This window comes from Sapajus apella, unplaced genomic scaffold, assembly GCF_009761245.1.
Source record: "Sapajus apella isolate SASKATOON/1434 unplaced genomic scaffold, GSC_monkey_1.0 scaffold26, whole genome shotgun sequence".
In the NCBI taxonomy this organism is placed as follows: Eukaryota; Metazoa; Chordata; class Mammalia; order Primates; family Cebidae; genus Sapajus; species Sapajus apella.
The window spans coordinates 2,473,313-2,492,894 of record NW_022436966.1 but is presented as its reverse complement, the minus strand read 5'-3'; the positions used below and the strand labels follow the sequence as shown (position 1 = coordinate 2,492,894).

Here is a 19,582-nt window from a genome sequence, read left to right as displayed (position 1 = left end):
GTTCAAGCAAGTCTCCTGCCTCAGCCTCCCGATTAGCTGGGACTACAGGTGCCCGCCACCACTCCCGGCTAATTTTTGTATTTTTACTAGAGACGGGGGTTTCACCATGTTGGCCAGGGTGGTCACGAACTCCTGACCTCAGATGATCACCTGCCTCAGCCTCCCAAAGTGCTGTGATTACAGGTGTGAGCCACCTCGCCCGGCCAATACCTTGTAATTTTTTAAATTGAATTTTTAATCTTAGGACAACAAGTTATTCAGGTGATGCTAAAGCCGTTCTTAGCCTGAGTTGAGAATACCAGAATAATGAAAGATCGTCTGCTGTTGTTTTCTTGACTGTGGCAGGTTTAGAAGCAAAGTCACCTGGGGATAGACTTGTGGGTGTGTGCCACAGAAGAAATACATCCCTTTTTGGTGAAACCCCATCTCTACTAAAAAAAAAAAAAAAAAAAAAAAAAAAAAAAATTAGCTGGGTGTAGTGGTATGCACCTGTAGTCTCAGCTGCTTGGGAGGCTAAGGCACGAGAATCGCTTAAACCAAACCTGGAAGGCAGAGATTGCAGTAAGCTGAGATCGTACCACTGCACTCCAGCCTGGGTGACACAGCGAGGCTCTGTCTTAAAAAGAAAAAAATAGCTCTTTCCCTAAGCGGCCTGAGGTAATCTGTGAAAATGGTTTGCTATTCACTTGATCTGGAGAACCCCACAAAGTCATGCAAATCAAGAGGTTCCAATCTTCGTGTTCACTTTAAGAACACACGTGAAACTGCCCAGGCCATCAAGGGTATGCATATACGAAAAGCCACGAAGTATCTGAAAGATGTCACTTTACAGAAACAGTGCGTACCATTCCGACGTTACAATGGAGTTGGCAGGTGTGCCCAGGCCAAGCAGTGGGGCTGGACACAAGGTTGGTGGCCTAAAAAGAGTGCTGAATTTTTGCTGCAATGCTTAAAAATGCAGAGAGTCATGCTGAACTTAAGGGTTTAGATGTAGATTCTCTGGTCATTGAGCATATCCAAGTGAACAAAGCACCCAAGATGTGCCGCCGGAACTACAGAGCTCATGGTCGAATTAACCCATACATGAGTTCTCCCTGCCACATTGAGATGATCCTTACTGAAAAGGAACAGATTGTTCCTAAACCAGAAGAGGAGCTTGCCCAGAAGAAGAAGGTATCCCAGAAGAAACTGAAGAAACAAAAACTTATGGCACGGAGTAAATTCAGCCTTAAAATAAATGCAACTAAAAGGAAAAAAAAAAAAAAAGAAAAAAATAAGACAGTGAACTTATTCTATACAACTTTTGAAGAAAGTTAACTCCTTTGAGCTGGCTTGGGAGTCCCACCATGCCTGTTCCCATAATGCTAGAAGCATCATGATTTAAATAAAGTTTTATGAGACTCTGTGCCAGAGGATGTCCTTTCTCCTGTGTTGCTCTGGGACTTCACTGAGACCACAGCTACCAGCAGGAATAGGGTGGAGCACTTCTGATCCTGGGGACACATATCATTATTCCTCTTAATGTGTCTCTTGTTTATTTAATTTTATTTATTTATTTATTTTGAGATGGAGTCTTGCTCTGTTGCCCAGGCTGGGATGCAGCAGTGTGATCTCAGCTCACTGCAACATCTGCCTCCCAGGTTCAAGTGATTCTCCTGCCTCAGCCTATTGAGTAGCTAGGACTACAAGCATGTGCCACCACGCCCAGCTGATTTTTATATTTTTAGTAGAGACGAGATTTTGCCATGTCGGCCAGGCTGGTCTCAAACTCTAGGCCTCAAGTGATCTACCCACTTCAGCCTCCCAAAGTGCTGGGATTACAGGCATGAGCCATTGCGCCTGGCCTTTTGTTTATTTCTGTACCACCTGGCTCTTGGTTTAGCCCTAAAAGGAAGATACTAAATGTTTGAAGGAATGAATAAATAATTGAATGAATGAATGAAACAACCTCATTGTCTAAGTACTAGTCGTCCCTTTTTATAAATAAGGAATCTGGGGCTCAAAGATTGCCCTCCCTGTGAAGTAGCAACAACTGGAGTAGAAACCCAGTTCTATTCGTCCTCAGACCAGTGATTCCTCTACTGCATCAAGAAAGTTGTAATTACCTACCCTCGGTGTCTTGAAAAAAAAAAAAAAAAGAAAGTTGTGATAATCAAGTACAGGTTTCATTTAATCTTCCTTTCAACCAATAGTTTTTAAGAGCTTCCTGCCTGCAAGGATGAAGCTATTGGATGAAGCTGTTAATGTTCCCTTGAAAGCACAGATGGTCGGCCACAAGGTTTTGAAGTGGGGAAAAAAAGCCTTTCTGCTAGGCCCTGACCCGAACAATACTTGGTCATCTAAAGCAGTGGCCCCCAAATAAAAATTCCCAGGACCCTCCCCCGGAAATTCAAATTCGTGCATCTGAAGGAGATGACTGGGAACCTCTGTTGTAACTCCTGCTCTGGGCTGATGTGGTGCACCACCAGCCACTGCACACAGCCCAGCAGGAAAGCTCCAGACAGAAGCTTCATGAGGGTAAAGAGTAAGCATCTTTTTTACTTTGTTCACAGACATTAACTGAGCACTTACTAAGGATACAGCAGTGAACAAAACAAAACCCTTATCATCCTTTATTTCTATAGGTGGAGGGTGTGAGATGAGGAGACAATGACCACGTAAAGAAATAGGCCAGGCGTGGTGGCATACCCCTGCAGTCCCGGCACTTTGGGAGGCTGAGGCAGGTGGATTATTTCAGCCCAGGAGTTCAAGATCTGCCTGGGCAACATAGTTAAACCCCATCTCTACCAAAATAAACAAACAAATAGACAAAAATTAGCTGGGCCTGGTGGTGCATGCCTGTAGTCCTAGCCACTTAGGAGGCTGAGGTGGGAGGATCACTTGAGCCTGGTAGGCAGAGGTTGCAGTGAGCCAAGATAATGCCACTGCACTCCAGCCTGGGCAACAGAGCGAGACACTGTCTCAAAAAAAAAAAAAAAGTACAAAGAAGTAGAGAGAAATAAGTACCCATTTTTAAACACTGAAAAGAATATCTGGGAAATTACCACTAACTGAGCAACTGATTTCAGAGAATGATTAGATGTTCTAACCGCGCACACACACACTTGTTCTCTCCTTAGATTTTATAATCCTCATTCAATGAGCATCATTCATTCAACAAGAAGCTCTTACGGAGTGTCTTCTTGTGTGTCAAACATTGTGCTAGGCTTTGGGGACACAGATGTGAAGACAGGATTGTACATGGAGGAACCTGAACTTTGGAGTGCCTCAAAGGGTACATAGCATAATCCCACCCCTCTGTCGCCTATGCCTAACCACCTCAATGATGACTTCTGAAATGGAAACTTGACCTTAAGTGTTATAATGAGAGCAAAATCCAGGACTTTTGTTCCATGGCAAAGAAAACCATGGAACAAAAGCCATGGATAGCTGCAGAAAGTAGATGTGATACCTGGCACAGCTGCAGTCATTTTATGACTATGAGGAAGGGTGGAGGACAGAAAAGGAAACAATTATATAGACGAGAGAAGAGTCCTGGGAATGAAAAGAAGCAGAGCAAGAGCTCTGATCCAATTCTGCCCACACATGACAGGTTGCTGGACTTCGCAGTTAAGCCAGCCTCCACTTCCTTTTAAATAAAGCTATTTAAATAAATCACTCTGTAGCCAAGAGCTCTAGCTGAAATGGGCATGTATTATATGCCTGCCATTTACATGACAAATTTAATTGAGTCCTCACAACAGCTTTTTAATTAGATTGACAGCCTCATTTTACAGATGAAAATACTGAATCCAGTGGCTAAGGGACTTCCTGAGGTCACCCCATTATATAAGTAAGGGAGTTGGGTTCTAGAAGTTGGACTCCAACACCTGTTTGCTGCAAAAAAAGGTTGCTTATTGTGTTGGCATGGGGAAACGTCATCAAATTCTTCTCTCTCTTTGGGATCCTTCTGGAATTGTTTTTTTCTGTTTTTGTTTTTGGAACTAGAGAATGGATCAAGTTTCATGGCTGGGTTGACAAGGGCATGCAGAGGGACAGGCCACGTGATGCTTGATGCAGCGTCCCCAGACCCTTGCAGAGAGTTTGGGGAAAACTTCAGAAGGTGTGGAATTGCAGAGGCAGGGCCACAATTAACTAGATCTCCAGAGGCAAGGAACCCAGCTGCCATGTGGGTTCTGAGTAGAAAAAGAGAAATCAGAGTCTTGCAGAGAAAACGTCTGTACATGTCTGCTCTGATGAGCCCCTCATTTTTGCATACAGAGCAAGCTTGGCATTTACGTAGATTGATTCTAACTTGACATTTTGGCCAAAGGAACTATTAACCCCTCCCCTCAGTTCCTGGGGGGAAACCAGCTTGTGGAGCCTGACCTACAGGTGACCCCCCTCAAGCTGTTCCAGCCCCTTTCCTGGCTCAGTCTCTGGCTGGGAATGGATGGCTTCTCTATGGCTCTGAGGAGGTATGGCCAACAGGAAGCAAAGCTACTCTCTCTTGGGCTCATTTTTCACCCTGGCTGGTTTTGCTGGAGATGCAATCAAAGCAAAATCTCAATTTCTGGGGCAGAAGGAGCAGCCTGTGGCAGCCATCTGCACCTGGGCTGTTAGAGAAAAGCTTCACCCAGCCTTTAGAAACCAAACTCAAGATTTAAAAGGGAAGAGTTCTGTTGAGTTGACAATTGCTTTACAGTTCACTAACACACCTGCCCTTCATACAGAGGTATGTACTTTCACTCTGTTGCTCCATCTGATCCTAGCTACAGCCCTGCAAGGGGACAGGCATGTGTTATGATTTTCTTTTCACTCCAAGATTGTTGAAGCCCAGAGAGGTCAAGCCAGTTGCCCTACTTGCACAGTGCTCAAGTCGGTGGTTTTAGCCTCTGACAGTCTAGTGCCCCTTCTACTCCACACCTTTCATGCAGATTTAGAGGGAAACAGAAAGAATCTGCTAAACTTAAAATTTAACAACATGCGCCCCCTGTCTCTTCCACTCTTGGCAGAAATGAGGGCATCCTCCCCATACCACCTCGCCCTCAAAGGATGCCTCCATCTATCCTCACACTGACCCCTCTGCCCCATGAGCCCTCTCCTGTAGGACTGTGAGCTGCTCAAGGGAGAGTGACAATGGAGTCGCATCTAGGCAGCAAGATGCGGAGCGCTGCTGACATTTGGGAGTCCATTTGGGACTGGATAGTTTTTGTTTTACAGACATTTAAACAAGTCTGCCAGGCGTTTAGCATTCCTGGACCCTGGCCACTAAAATCCAGCAGTGCTTCCTCATTCTTTTAACTCCCCAAACGCACAAAACAGCCTCTGACTTTCCAAATCTCCCAGGATGGAGGGAACAGGGTGGAGAAGGGGCAGGCAGTACCACCCCCGGTTGAGAACCCAGGCTTTGGAATGAGATGGTTGAGGTTTCAAACATTGCCTCTGCTCTCCCTCGCAGAAGGAACTTGGAGGCCTGGCTTCCTGATTCAGAAATTTACCCCAGAGAGGAACCAGGAAGATGAAACGAGCTAATGGACCCAAAGCACGAAGCTCTGTGCCAACATGAGATGTTTGTTTAAGTAACTAATAGCAAATGAAGTCCTGTCCCATTAAGAGTTGGCCCTACTGTGTGTACAGTAGGTGCTCAATAAATGTGACTTCCTTCTTCTGCATTCTCAGACGTATCTCAACAGCCCCATCAATAAAAAATGTTTACTGGCTACTTATTATACATAAGGCATTGAGCAAAGAATTCGACACATTGCCCCATTTATTCCCACCACGACCCTATGAGGTAGTCATAATTATTGTCTATCTTACAAATTCAGGAATTGAGAACCATAGAGCAGAGGTGGGCAAACTGCAGCCTGGGGGCCAAATCCGGCCACTGCCTGTTGTTATTGGAACACAGCGTCATTCATTTATTCATGTGTCATCTATGGCGGCTTTTATGGCTGTTGTCTATGTCTATGGCTGCTTTCACATTGAATAGTTGCTAGCAGCAGAGACCATACATGGCCTGCACAGCCTAAAATATTCACTGTCTAATCATTTATAGAAAAAGTTTACTGACCTCTACTCTGGAAGATAAATTTAGTTGCTCTATCTAGAAGATTAATTTAGAAGGTGACAAAACTTTTTACCGGTGGAGCCATGAGTCCAACTTGGTTCAGTTTGGTTCCAAAGCTCAGGCTCTTAGATGCCACACACTCCCACTGGAGATAGTGGATTTTCATTAAGTGGTCTTTAGATACTGAACTTGTAAAACATATATTTTAAAATAGATCATGTTACGTATTTGTGGGTTTTTTTGTGATAAATGTTTGTAACATAAAACATACCATTTAGCTATCTTTCTTTTGAGACAGAGGCTCGCACTGTCGCCCAAGCTGGAGTGCAGTGGCACAATCTCGGCTCACTGCAACCTCTGGCTCCTGGGTTCAAGCAAGTCTCCTGCCTCAGCCTCCCAAGTAGCTGGGATTACATGCGCCCACCATCACGTGCAGCTAATTTTTTGTATTTTTAGTAGAGACGGGTTTCACTATGTTGGCCAGGCTGGTCTCAAACTCCTGACCTTGTGATCCGCCCATCTCAGCCTCCCAAAGTGCTGGGATTACAGGCATGAGCCACCATACCCAGCCCCATTTAACCACTTTAAGTGTACAGTTCCGTGCCGTGAAATGCATTCGCAATGCCGTACAACCATCGCCATTACCCACCTCCGGAACTTTTTCATCATCCCAATCAGAAACTCTGTACCCATTACACAGTAACTTCCTTCCCTCTCCCCGCAGCCACTCATAACCATTATTCCACTTTCTGTCTATGAATTTGCCTATTCTAGGTAACTCGTGTGAGTAGAATCATACAGATTTGTCTTTCTGTGACTTATTCCACTTAGCATAATGTTTTCAAGGTTCATTCATGTTGTAGGGTGTATCAGAGTTTTATTTCTTTTTCAGGCAGAACAATGTTCCATTGTGGGTACTGTACAGATGTTCCTTGATTTACGATGCAGTTACATCCCAATAAACCCACTGTAAATGGAAAATACCGTGTCACAAATGCATTTAATACACCCAACCTACTGAACATCATAGTTTAGCCTAGCCTACCTTAAACATGCTCAGAATGCTTACATTAGCATACAGTTGGGCAAAATCATCCAATACAAAGCCTATCTTATAATCAAGTATTGAATATCTCGTGTAATTTATTGAATACTGAAAGTAAAAATCAGAATGGTTGTATGGGCACTTAAAGTACAGTTCCTACTGAATGTGTATCACTTTTGCACCATTGTAAAGTCAAAAAATATGAAGTTGAACCATCGTAAGCTGGAGACCATCTGTGTTTGTTTTTGAATAGATAGCACATGCACACAGTACAACATTCAAAACCTGCAAAGGACCTAGAGTGAAGAGTAAATCTCTCTCCTATCCCTTCCCCGTCCCGGCCCCAGCTCACCTCCCAAGACACAACCAGTGTTACTGCATTCTTGTGTATCTTTTCTAAGAGTGTCTATGTACACTCAGCATCTAGGTTTAAATCGTATTTTAAAATAATATTTGTATACAAGTATTATATTCTTCCTTCATCTTGCTGGTATCTTTTTTCTCTCTTTTTTTTTTTTTTTTTTTTGAGATGAAGTTTTGCTCTTGTTGCCCAGGCTGCAGTGCAATGGTGCAATCTTGGCTCACTGCAACCTCTGGCTCCCAGGTTCAAGTCATTCTCCTACCTCAGCCTCCCGAGTAGGTGGGATTACAGGCACGCGCCACCACACCTGGCTAATTTTTTGTATTTTTAGTAGAGACGGGGTTTCACCATGTTAGCCAGGATGATCTCGATCTCCTGACCTCACAATTCACCTGCCTCGGCCTCCCAAATTGGGATTACAGGCGTGAACCACTGCGCCCGGCTTGCTTTATCTTGAGACAGGGTCTTGATCTGTCACCCAGGCTGGAGTACAGTGGCATAGTCATAGCTTACTGTAGCCTTGACCTCATGGACCCAAGTGATCCTCCCATCTCAGTCTCCCAAGTGGCAGAGAACACAGGTGTGCACCACGACGCCCAGATAATTGTTTCATTTTTGTGGAGATGTGGTCTCACTGTGTTGCCCAGGATGATCTCAAACTCCTGAGCTCACACCCTCCTCCCACCTGTAGGGGCGGGAAGAGTTAGACCAGGGTAGTATCCAAGCACTCCTGATCCTCCGAGCCAAATACAGTTCTCCAGATAGCACAATTTCCCCTAAAAATGCAGTCCAAAATGGAATGGGTAGGAAACATGCTTCCTTCTGTCTTCTAGTACATTGGCTTTAAAAAGTCATCTTAAAAATATGACAAGACATTCACCATAACACTGTCATAACTGAAAAAAAGATTTAAAAAAAACCCTAAATGCCCACTTATAAGGACCAGATAAATAAAGTATGATATATTCATGCAGTTGTTAAAAGAGTGAGATAACCCTAAATATAATAATATGAAACAACCTCCAAGACATATTTTTAAGAATCCCACAGCCAGGCACAGTGACTCACACCTGTAATACTAGCACTTTGGGAGGCCCAGGTGGGAAGAAAGCATGTTTCTTACCCATTCCATTTTGGATGGCATTTTTGGGGGAAATTGTGCTATCTAGAGAACCATATTTGGGGAGTGTTTGGCCCAGATCCTTCTGGGGAGGAAGCCCAGAGATGCTTCCCTAGGTCAATCCCGGGGCAGGCCCCACTTCCTTCATTTCCTCCAGTTCATCTAGTTAATACATCCTTAGTGCCTCTCATGTGCCAGGCGTTGTGCCCTGAACTTCACTCTGTGAGCTCTGGCAATAGGGACTAGCATTAGTTTTCACTTGTGGATGAGGAAATCAAGGCTCAGAGAGGTTAAGTCACTTGTCTAAGACCATGTGGTTAATGAATGACATTGCTGTACTGGGACCTAGAGTCTGAATCCAGCCCAGCGACTTCTAATGCCAGGCTTACACCAGATCCACACTCAGAGCAGAGGAAGCCACATTGTGGTGGACAACAGGGCTTCCCAGAAGCGGTGTGTGGCCTGAGGCCATGAAGGACCAGGCTAGGAGAGGGGCACTAACTGCTTATCTGTAATCAATGTCAGATTTTCAGCATCAGCAAGGCAGGGCCCCTGTGAGTGGGCCAGGGTGGCAGGAGGCTCTTTGGTGACCTGGATGGGCTCTGCTGGTGGCAATTTGATCCCACCATTAGTTTTTGAGCTTTTGCCACATGCTAGGCAGAGGCCCTGCCCCAGGAATCCCACATTGTACCAGCTGTCATCGTGTCATGGCCTGAGTCTCTGCTGTGGCTTCAGTAGCTCATGTTCCCCTCTTCCTGGACACCCCCTTGGAGGATCCTTGAACCCCAGGCCAAGGCATCCCCAGAATCCCCATGTTTCTGGGCCCCTGGCTGGCAGGACTGATGCTGATCAGAGTCCTGCCCTCACTTCCTTCTCCCAGTCCAGGCCAGGGATGACTTCTGTTCACCTGGGTCTCCCCTGAGCTCAGCCTAGCTCCAGCCCGTGGTGAGTCACAGGTTGGGAATCAGCTGAGGGCCAGCCTTGGAGATCCCTGAATAATGCATCAAAGCCATTCTCCCCTGCAGAGTCATTAGGGTGGGGGTGAGAGAGTGCTGGATAATGCAGAAGAATCAGTGTGTCCCCTGCCCCAGGAAGAATACTAGGGGCTCCAAAGGCCTTTGCCCTGTGTGCATGGGCTTGAGACTCAAAGGTCCACGAGGCTGGGTGACCCAGTACATAGGTGAACCGAGGCCGACTCAGGGTGACTACAAAACCAGTACATCTTCCAAAAGAGGGCAAAGGAGGTTTAGCTTCCAATTGACTTTTGTAATTGGAAAATTTAAGAAAAAAGCCATTTTATTTTTAGCGTACACATAAAAGTTATATGGTTTGTGGTTTTGTTTTTATTTTGAATTTCCCCCTGGGGAGAAACACCAAAGCATCTTCAGTGCTTAGACCTGGAAAGGTCAAAGTCCATCCTGGAGATCTAGTCACAACCACAGGACCACAGAAGGGCAGAGCTGGGAGGGCCCGTGGAGATCACTTCACCCACTCACCCCACTCCCAGAGCTGTGCAGGCTGGGCAGTCCAGGCTAATTCAAGCATCCCTTTCTGGTTCTATGAAGGAGGGCAGTGGGGAGCTGCAGAGGAGAAGGAGGGAGGGGATCAGAAGGAGGAGGAGGAGCAGGAGGAGGAAGTGGTGATGGAAGAGGAGGAGAGTGCCAGGCTGACAGAAATTTTTGCTCCTCTTGGCACCCTGCTCCTACCCCTGGACCTCACAGAGCCTTCTCAGGTGCTATGCCCTGAATGTTTGTATCCTGCATGATGGGATTAGTGCCCTTATAGGAAGAATCATAAGCAAGCATGCTTTCTCTCTCTCTCTGTCTGCCATGTGAGGATCTAGCAAGGAGGCGTCTGTATGAGAAACCAAGAAGAGTCCTCACCCAGTCCCAACCATGCTGGCAGCCTGATCTCAGACTTCCCAGCCTCTAGAACTAAGAGAAATGAATTACTGTCTAAGCCACCTGGTAATCTGTCATTTGTTTTAGCAACCTAAGGCACCAGGCCAACTATATGACTTGACTGCCTGCTCTTTGCTGTCCAGACCCTGGGGACCCTGGCTCTCTGCCCTTTTCTCTGGTCTCTCCTTCCCTGTGTGCCATCCTTCCTGCAGCCTACAGCCTGTGCTGCTCCTCAGTCCACCGTTCTTGGCCATCTCTTCCATCTGTGACCACTCTCTCATTCCCCCTGGGATGAGCTCACTCCCTTCTTTGGTACCAATTACTATCTATGGCAATGGTTCTCAACCTTGGATAGACCCACACGTGCCTCCAGAGACTTTGAGTGATTGGTCTAAGGTACAGCCTGGCCATAGAGCATTCTGGAAGCTGCTGAGGGCATTCTAATATAGACCACTGAGCAGTAAAGTGTTAGTTAGCTCAGTAGCCTTGGACCACTCCAACCCTGCACATCCCAAAAAGAGGACTGGTCCTTGACCAGCTCTGGGGAGAAAACCTCTAAGCCTTTGGAATATGCCACCTTCTAACACGTTTTTGTACACCTGAGGCTTTGGGCCTTGCTCTATGAATTTGACTTCTCTAGGGGCTGAAGCCTGAGTAGCTGGGGTCAATCCCCCAGGAGCTGCATGCCTGCATGACTGATCCCTCAAGAAAAACCCTGAACACTAAGGCTTGGGTGGGCTTCCCTGGTTGACAACACTTAGCATGTGCTGTCACACATTATTGCTGGGAGAATTAACCATTGTCTGTACAACTCCACTGAGAAAGGACAACTAGAAGCTGGAGCCTGGTTTCTCCTTTTCCCTTTGCTGGCTTTAATCTGTATCTTTTCACTGTAATGAGCCATAACTGTGGGTATAATGGCTCTTCTAAGTCCTTTAAGTATGTAATAAAAATCATCAAGCCTGTGGCTGGTCTTGGGGATTGTCTACACAACCACAAAGACCAGGAACACTGAGCTGCAGTATACACATTACTGGGCCCCACTCCACAGATTCTGATTCAGTGTGCCTTGGGCGGGTCTAGGAACCTGTGTGGTTAATAAGTTTCCCCGGGGCCTGTGATAGGCAGCCAGGATTGAGAAAGATGGATTAATGTGCTGATGACTTCCAATCAGAGTCTAAAGCTCTGGGCTGCCCACTCAGATGGCCCACACACCCCTCTGCTCCCCATAACCTGCTCTGCTCACATGTCAGTGAATACAGGCTGCATGGCTGCCTGCCCCTTCTCCCTACCCACTAAAGGCCAATCAGTCACCCAGTCCTCCCAACCATCTCCAGAGCCTCTTCCCTTCCTTCTTCCTTTCCTCTTTGCTTCATCCATCAGTTCCATTCCACTTGGCCACACTGTAGCCAAATTGGAATCTGAGCTTGGTGTTTCCCTTTGGGAAGGTGCTCAGTGGCTCCCTATGTACATGTGGTTCAAACTTTTGGTGGCATTCAGGGTCTTTCTTGGCCTTTCCAGCTTCCCCTCTCACCACAACACATACTGTCCCTTCAAGCCTTAGAACATTCTTTGCAGCCTCAGGATAGGAGGCCTCCCTCCATCTGCAATGCCCTTTGCCTCCCTCTGTACATCCTGTCTTAGGCTACTCACCAGCCTGCATTTCAATTGCTCATTTGCCTGCCTGACCCCCTCTCTATGCCACCACCTGGCAGCTTGATACAAGTCCCTTAATAATTGTATGTTGAATGAATGAATGAATGAATAAATGAATGTCCTGTTCATCTGAGTTCCCATGTGCCAGCATGGAGCTTGGTGCACAGTAGGCTCAAATAAATAAAAGATGAATGAATGGATTTTACACATCCTTCTAAACCCACCTCTCTTCCTTCTTCTCCCCTCTTTTCTGTCATTCTCCTTTATCGCTGAGGACCTTTTTTGGTCATAGTCTGATTCTGCTATCCAGGGGCACTTGTGCAGAAAGTCTCAGCTGCCTCCTCATTGGTCCTTTCACCTCCAGCTCCAGCAGATAAGGAACCGAGAGCTTGCAGGGGGTCAGTTGAGGAAGACTGCAAATCAGTGACAAATGTCTGCGTAGAGCTGAACTTCATCTGAACCTCCCACAAGCCCAGGGAGGGTGGTGATATGGTCCTCAATTTACAGATGAGGAAACTGAGTTTCAGAGAGCTTGAGTGTTTGTAAATAGAGCTTGATAGCAGAGATGCGATGGGAGCACAGACCTTCAGCCACACATCTTTGTGCTCTCCCTTTCGGCCAGACACCAGGGGCACTGAAGGCCACAAAAGGATTTTGGTCTTTGGGTAGTTCAGTGCTGCATTCCCTTTGCCAGCCTTTTCTTCTTAAATTGCTGCTCCTGCTGCTGATTGATCTCCAGTCCCAGGTGAAAGGAACACAATTTTGTCACTGTGTCAAGGCAGAAACAAGCTCAGCACCGGGAAAGGAAATCAAACTCTTTGAGGAGAAAGTCAGATGGAACGTACCACTTTTAGGCCTACCTGGATATGCAAGGAGGGAGCCCCCAAACCACCTGCCACAGGCCAGCTTCCTCATCAGCAGGGCACACCCCCAGGCCTTGCATTTCTCCTTCTCCCCAGAGTTCTCCCTCTGCCTGATAAAGCTCCAGTGCTTGGCAGGCAGTCAAGGCCTTCTCTGATCCCCCTGTGACTGTAGGTCAGACACATTCTACATGAACAGAATATCACCCATGGGGCTGAAACCCACACAATACCTTCAGTGTTTGCCAGAGAGACTATGGGGTCTGGGTTGGCCCATCTCCTTGGGGACAGCTGAACTGAGAAATGCAAACCACTCTCCTGGCTGCCCAGAGAGGAGTCGACAGGGTAGCACAGGCAGCACATCTCACAGGACTCCAAATTCAAGTCCTGCCTCTGCCTCCATCTGGCAGTCTTCCTTTCTCTTGGTCTCCATTTCTCCTTCTGCCAAATAAGCAAGTTCGACCAGATCATTTCTAAGAGGCTTTCCTTCTCCAGCATGCACAAGTGAGAACACACCTTTCTTAGACGCTGTTATATTTACTACACTGGTTCAGCACCATCACTTCTCAACCCAAGACTTTACCTTTGAGGGGCCAGCCCTGGACCTTGCATTGTAAAAACTTGGCACTGACCATTTGGTTTTGAGTCAAATCCATTCCCCTCCCTATAGGACCAGCAGTACCAAATCTCTCTGGTTTGTAAATATGGCCATTTCCTGCCTCTCTGTGGAAACTCTACTCTGATCGTTGTCCCCAACATGCCTTTATGTCCCCCTCCTCTGCCTGTCCAGATCCTCCCTGTCCTTCAAAGACCCCTCATAAAGGCCATCGCTGATGATGATCTCCAGGAGTAAGTCCTCTCCTGATCTCCTGTAGTGTTTGTTATGTTTCACCTCATTCATTTATTCATCCCTATATCTACTCAAGTTATTGAGTACCTGTATTAGCCTCTTCTCACACTACTATAAAGAAATACCTGAAACTGGGCAATTTATAAAGAAAAGAGGTTTAATTAACTCAGGGTTCTGCAGGGTATACAGGAAGCATGGCTGGGTAGGTCTCAGGAAACGTATAATCATGGCGGAAGCAGAAAGCCTTCCAGGTTTTCTTTCAGCGCTGACCCAGGGCACAGAGATCCAGGCTCAGAACTACTTTTCCAGCTTCACCCTGATGAAGCTGAAGTAATCCTCCACTCTGGGTGCAGCCAGCCTAGGGGCCAGGCACGTCAGGCACCACCTCCCCATGGACTATAGCGTCAATGCCATTGCCTTCTATTCCTACTACACCTTTTCCTAGGGGCCTGGTCCCAACTCCACCCACTCCAAGCTCAGTAGACACTGGGTCTGGAAGGGAGTCTTTTGCTTCCTTTTTCCTTTTTACAAAAACACACATGGAAGAAAATAAAAGCACTTTATCCACTCCCCAGTTGGACTGCGTTGTCCAGCACACGTGCGGTGTACATCCTCAGTGCAACTGCTGGCAGATAGCCCAGAGGGCTCAGGGTAGATTTAGTCAAAGGTTTAAAATCCCCGCCCCCAGGTGTGATCTGCATCCACTCAGCATGCACTTGGGCAGACAATTTATCTGTGTGATACCCTTCCCCCGCATTATCACACATATATACTGGGTGACTGCCAGTTAACCTGTGACCTGTTTTCTCCTGTTGTGTCAAATGGGTAATGATTCCTGTGTGACCACAGTCACCAGAACCAAGTGTCTGCCATGCAGACCATCACAGGGAGGACCTTAGGCATATCACATCCCTCATGGGACTCCAAAGGGACCAGCGTACAATTCTAGACTCGGAGCATCCTTACCTCACTGGATTTAGTAATTGCAGGTAAGCAGAACATTTTGCCAGTTTTTCATATGAATGAGTTCTTGAAAGGTTACAAGGATTGCTGAGATCCAAGAAGACCAACTAGGCACCACTCACCTATTCCTGGCTACTACTAGCCTGGCTCTGCTTACAGCAAGACATTTTGTGTTTGTTGTGTGGCCCTGGGAACGAGGGCATCAGTGAAGACCGGACAAGATTGCTGTCCTCCGGATACCATAGTTCCACCGTGAAGACAAGCCTGAAGCTTCTGTTCCACTGCCTGTGCTGCTTGGTGAAGACTGAAGACAGCAGTCTTGATCCACAATAGCCGCCGCTCCAGCTGTTTTACGAGGAGGCATGGATTGTGTCCTGCACATCAGTTCTCCAACTTAACAGACATCAGTTATTCTAGAGTTTGTTTTAAAATCGGGTTTCTGTCTTCTCCCCTCCCCTGCCCTAAGGTATCTGATGATAACAGGTTAAGGAGGGATGGGGAATTTTTATTTCTATTATACTAAACAGCTTGAGTAATTTCTGCTGCAGAGGGCCAGCATCTGCACTTGAGGGAGTTCTACGCTACAGCTGCTAAGTTCTGATTAGGCCCTCTAAGGCGTCTTCAATACTACCTTGTCGCTCAAGTCAGATGACACTGTTCTTTCACAGTGTAGCATTCATGTAGAACAGAAAGGTAACAGCTCTCCTTCCATCAGCTCTAGCCCAATGCTGCAAGCTGGAGTTCTGAGCAAGAAGAACTCCAGCCAGGTCCCTTCTGAAAGAACAGCCAGCCATCTTCCCATCCACCTATGACCAAATCACTGCCGTCTAGCACTCAGGAAGTCTCCAGTCCAGCACCTGGTAAAAAGTTTGCAGAGAGAACAAGGACACGGCAGAGCTATCTTTGCTATATCCCACAGTCCTGATAATACTGTTGGGTTATGAATAAGTGGCGAGCTTTGTGGATTTTTAAAAAATATGCTCTCAAGATGAGGATCAAATAGTATTTTGGTGAAATACTGAAATTCCAATCAGACAATGGAGATTTTAGTGGCGGAATACATCCTGATTTTTTTTTAGTCCCAGCATATGTGTTTTTAAAATGCTGAAAAAAAGGCAGTATTAAAGTGCGTAAGGTCAGATGAGTTCCTAGTTCCTGTCACATTTAGAAGATGTGATGAGGTCGCTTACTCCCCAGTTATTAAGGCTCTATTACACAGGTCGCAGTGCAGAAAATCACAAGTGATTTTAAAAAATTTATTTTACAGGCCAGGTGTGGTGGCTCACACCTGTAATCCCAGCACTTAGGGAGGCTGAGGCAGGTGGATCACGAGGTCAGGAGTTCGAGACCAGCCTGGTGAACATGGCAATACCCCATCTCTACTAAAAATACAAAAAGCCAGGTATGGTGGCGGGCGCCTGTAATCCCAGCTACTCAGGAGGCTGAGGCAGGAATCGCTTGAATTCAGGAGATGGAGGTTGAAGTGAACCTAGACTGCACCACTGTACTCCAGCCTGGGCGACAGAGCGAGACTCTAAAAAAAAAATTATTTTACAGGTAGGGCTTCACGCTTGCCTAGCTAGAGTGCAGTGGCGTGATCATAACTCACTGCAGCACTGAATTCCTGAGCTCAAGCGATCCTCCCACCTCAGCCTTCCAAGTAGCTGGGACTACAGGCATGTACCATCACTGGCTAATTTTGTATTTTTTTTGTAGAGATGGGTCTGGCTATGTTGCCCAGGCTGGTCGTGAACTCTTGGCTTCAAGCAATCTTCCTATCTTGGGCTCCCAAAGTGCTGAGATTATAGGTGTGAGCCACCATGCCCAGCCCAGAAGTGAATTTTGCTGAGTTTCTCCCCTTTTAATTTTAAACTTAGTGTCCTTTCCCCAACAAGCTATCAGGAGCAATTCAGGGAATTCTGCATTACCAAGGCATTAAAGATGTATACATTCATCTCATCTGAGCCGGTAACAATCCTGTGAAGAGACAAGAGCTTGGAACAAACACTGGAATGAGGCTAGCGCTGCCTTGTCTCCCTGTGTCATCTCAGGGATAGTACAGCCTTATCTGTCCCATTCATTTGGCAAACATTTATTGAATGTCTTGTAGGTACGATGAGCACTCTAGGGATTAAAAATAAGTACACCTTTTTTTCCACTAGTGAAAATTCATAGAACTGCAAACCAAATATCTGTACCTTTCTGTAACATTATACTTCAAGTTTAATGAAATTTTACTTTTTTTTTTTGAGACGGAGTTTCACTCTTGTTACCCAGGCTGGAGTGCAATGGCGCGATCTCGGCTCATCGCAACCTCCGCCTCCTGGGTTCAGGCAATTCTCCTGCCTCAACCTCCTCAGTAGCTGAGATTACAGGCACGCGCCACCATGCCCAGCTAATGTTTTGTATTTTTAGTAGAGATGGGGTTTCACTATGTTGACCAGGATGGTCTCAATCTCTTAACCTCGTGATCCACCCGCCTCGGCCTCCCAAAGTGCTGGGATTACAGGCTTAAGCCACCGCGCCCGGCCTAAATTTTACCTTTTTTAATGGAATTTTAGAAATGAATACAGCATCCACCTCTTCAAGGAAGTTACATTCTAATAAACCCTATATACACAAAACTACATATAACTATACTATTTAAAATTGCTTTAAATAGGCAATTCAGCTCAGAATACCCCAATCCCTCACCCTCTGTTTTTAGGAAGGAGGCAAAGAAATGATAGGGCTCAGAGTAAAACCCATGGGCCCTGGGCTGGTCCCATAGTTTTTACCATATCATAAAGCCCCTCAAGAAATCACTGGGAAATTTGAGCGAGGTTTAAGTTGAAAAAATTAGGCATCCCCAAACCATAATCACAACAGCAGGGACTGTAGCTGCCTGGTCACCCCTGTACCTAAAACAGTGCTTGACATGCAGCAGGCTATGAAACTTGTTCAATAGCTGAAAGGCAGATAGGGAATACTTGTTTCTAGGTAGGAGTCAGTTTTGCCCAGAAACAGGAAAACGAATGCTTAGTTTCTTTCCCTTCTAGCCCAAAGGGCTCACTGCGTCTTTGCTCAAAGCTGTACATATCATTGCCACTATTAGCTGCCGTATATTAAGTGCCCATTATGTGCCAGGCAGTATTTTAAAATTCTGTCATTATAGTCCCAGGGGAGAGGTATCACACCTTCACAAACAGGTTATTTGTAAATAAAGTTCAGGCCAATGGCACAAAGTAGTGAAGGTGGGACTTACTCAGGTCTGACACTTCCAAGCCCATGTTTTACTACTTTGTCATCCTATTTGAAAGGAAAACTGCAACTAAGATTATGACTCATGAGACAACTTATGTGCGAGACAAAAAGTTCACACCAACCCCCCCAACACACACATTATAATGACACAGTGACCCAACCTTAGGCAAAAGGGTACCACTGCTAGCAAATACATTTAACATTTTATTGAGATTCTCAACAGCTGCCATTTGGTTTGTATAGCAATTTTTTTTTACAAAGTAACTTTTTTCCATTTTTGATATTTTATGAAAATTAACTTTCTTCAGTTTTAAAGCCCTGTCCCTCCCCCAAAGAAGGGTTAATAAGTACCAAGTAATCATTATTGAGGAAAAAAACAAAAGCAAAAATAGATTTTAAACACTTGTGAAACAGGGGTAAGCATCCAAAGTCAAGACCTTCTGGGCCCAGTGGAGGTGCTGGGCTGCCCTGGGACACCATCAGCACTTCACCATCCACAACATCCTCAGGAGCTGAGCAGCCGGGCACAGACCCTGGGGGCTTCCTGTTCCACAAGCTCCACTCCCTTTTTCCTCTCCATCTTTGCTGTTGAGTCCCCCTCCAAATCTGCCCAACAAAGGCAGCAAGATCTTTAATACCTGTGCAGCTTTGTAAATGGAGACAGGATACTCTATTCAGAAAGTTGAGAGATTCCCTGTTCCAGTCTGGGGGAGGAAAAATATCCAATGCAGCATGAATGGTTTCACTTTCTTGTCCACTCAGACACATGCTTATACTTGTTAAATGGATTTATCAGATGCTTCAAAAGTCCTGACGTGTAGTAGCACAAAAGTTCCTTGTAAAAAAGAAGTTGCAAAATTACAAAAATTTCTGCAGCAGTTCTGGCTCCGGATGACAAAGCTTGTTCTGATTAGTTTTTTTTTTAACATGCACAGCAGCTTCCCCTATAAGTCCTATGTTCAGAGGGTTCCATTTAGACCACAGGAAGTTGGAATCCAAGTTTAAAAGGCTCTCTGCTGACAAAATATGGTATATCCATCAATGGAATTCTACTCAGCAATAAAAAGAACAAACTACCAAGACGTTTTATGTCATGGATGAACCTCAAAAGCATTAGCTATGTAAAAAAGCCAGACACAAGAGACCACATATTGTATAATTCCATTGATTCGAACTGTCCAGGAAAGGCAAATTTATAGAGAAAGTAGATTGGTGGTTACTGAGAATAAGAACACGATTAACTGTAAAAGAACATGAAGGATCTTATTGGGAGGGATAAAAATGTTCTAAAACTGAGTAATGGTTATGGCTACACCACTGAGGAAAGTTACTAAAAGCACTGAGTTATACACTTGAAATGGGTGAGTTTTATGATATGTAACAGAGGCCTCATTAAATTTTTTTAATTTTAAGAAAAGGACTCTCTGCCTCTCAAACCATCTTTCAAGCATTAAACATTTTTGAGGGCTCACAATCAATAGGATAGAATAACTTCAGTGATGATTTGCAGAGTGAAATATTTTACTATTTT

At 45.6% G+C, this 19,582-nt stretch overlaps 1 pseudogene; it reads left to right on the top strand.

The window, feature by feature from the left end:
• The first annotated feature begins 632 nt into the window (after positions 1–632).
• LOC116560380 lies at positions 633–13,153 on the top strand (annotated as a pseudogene).
• Positions 13,154–19,582: the final 6,429 nt, after the last annotated feature.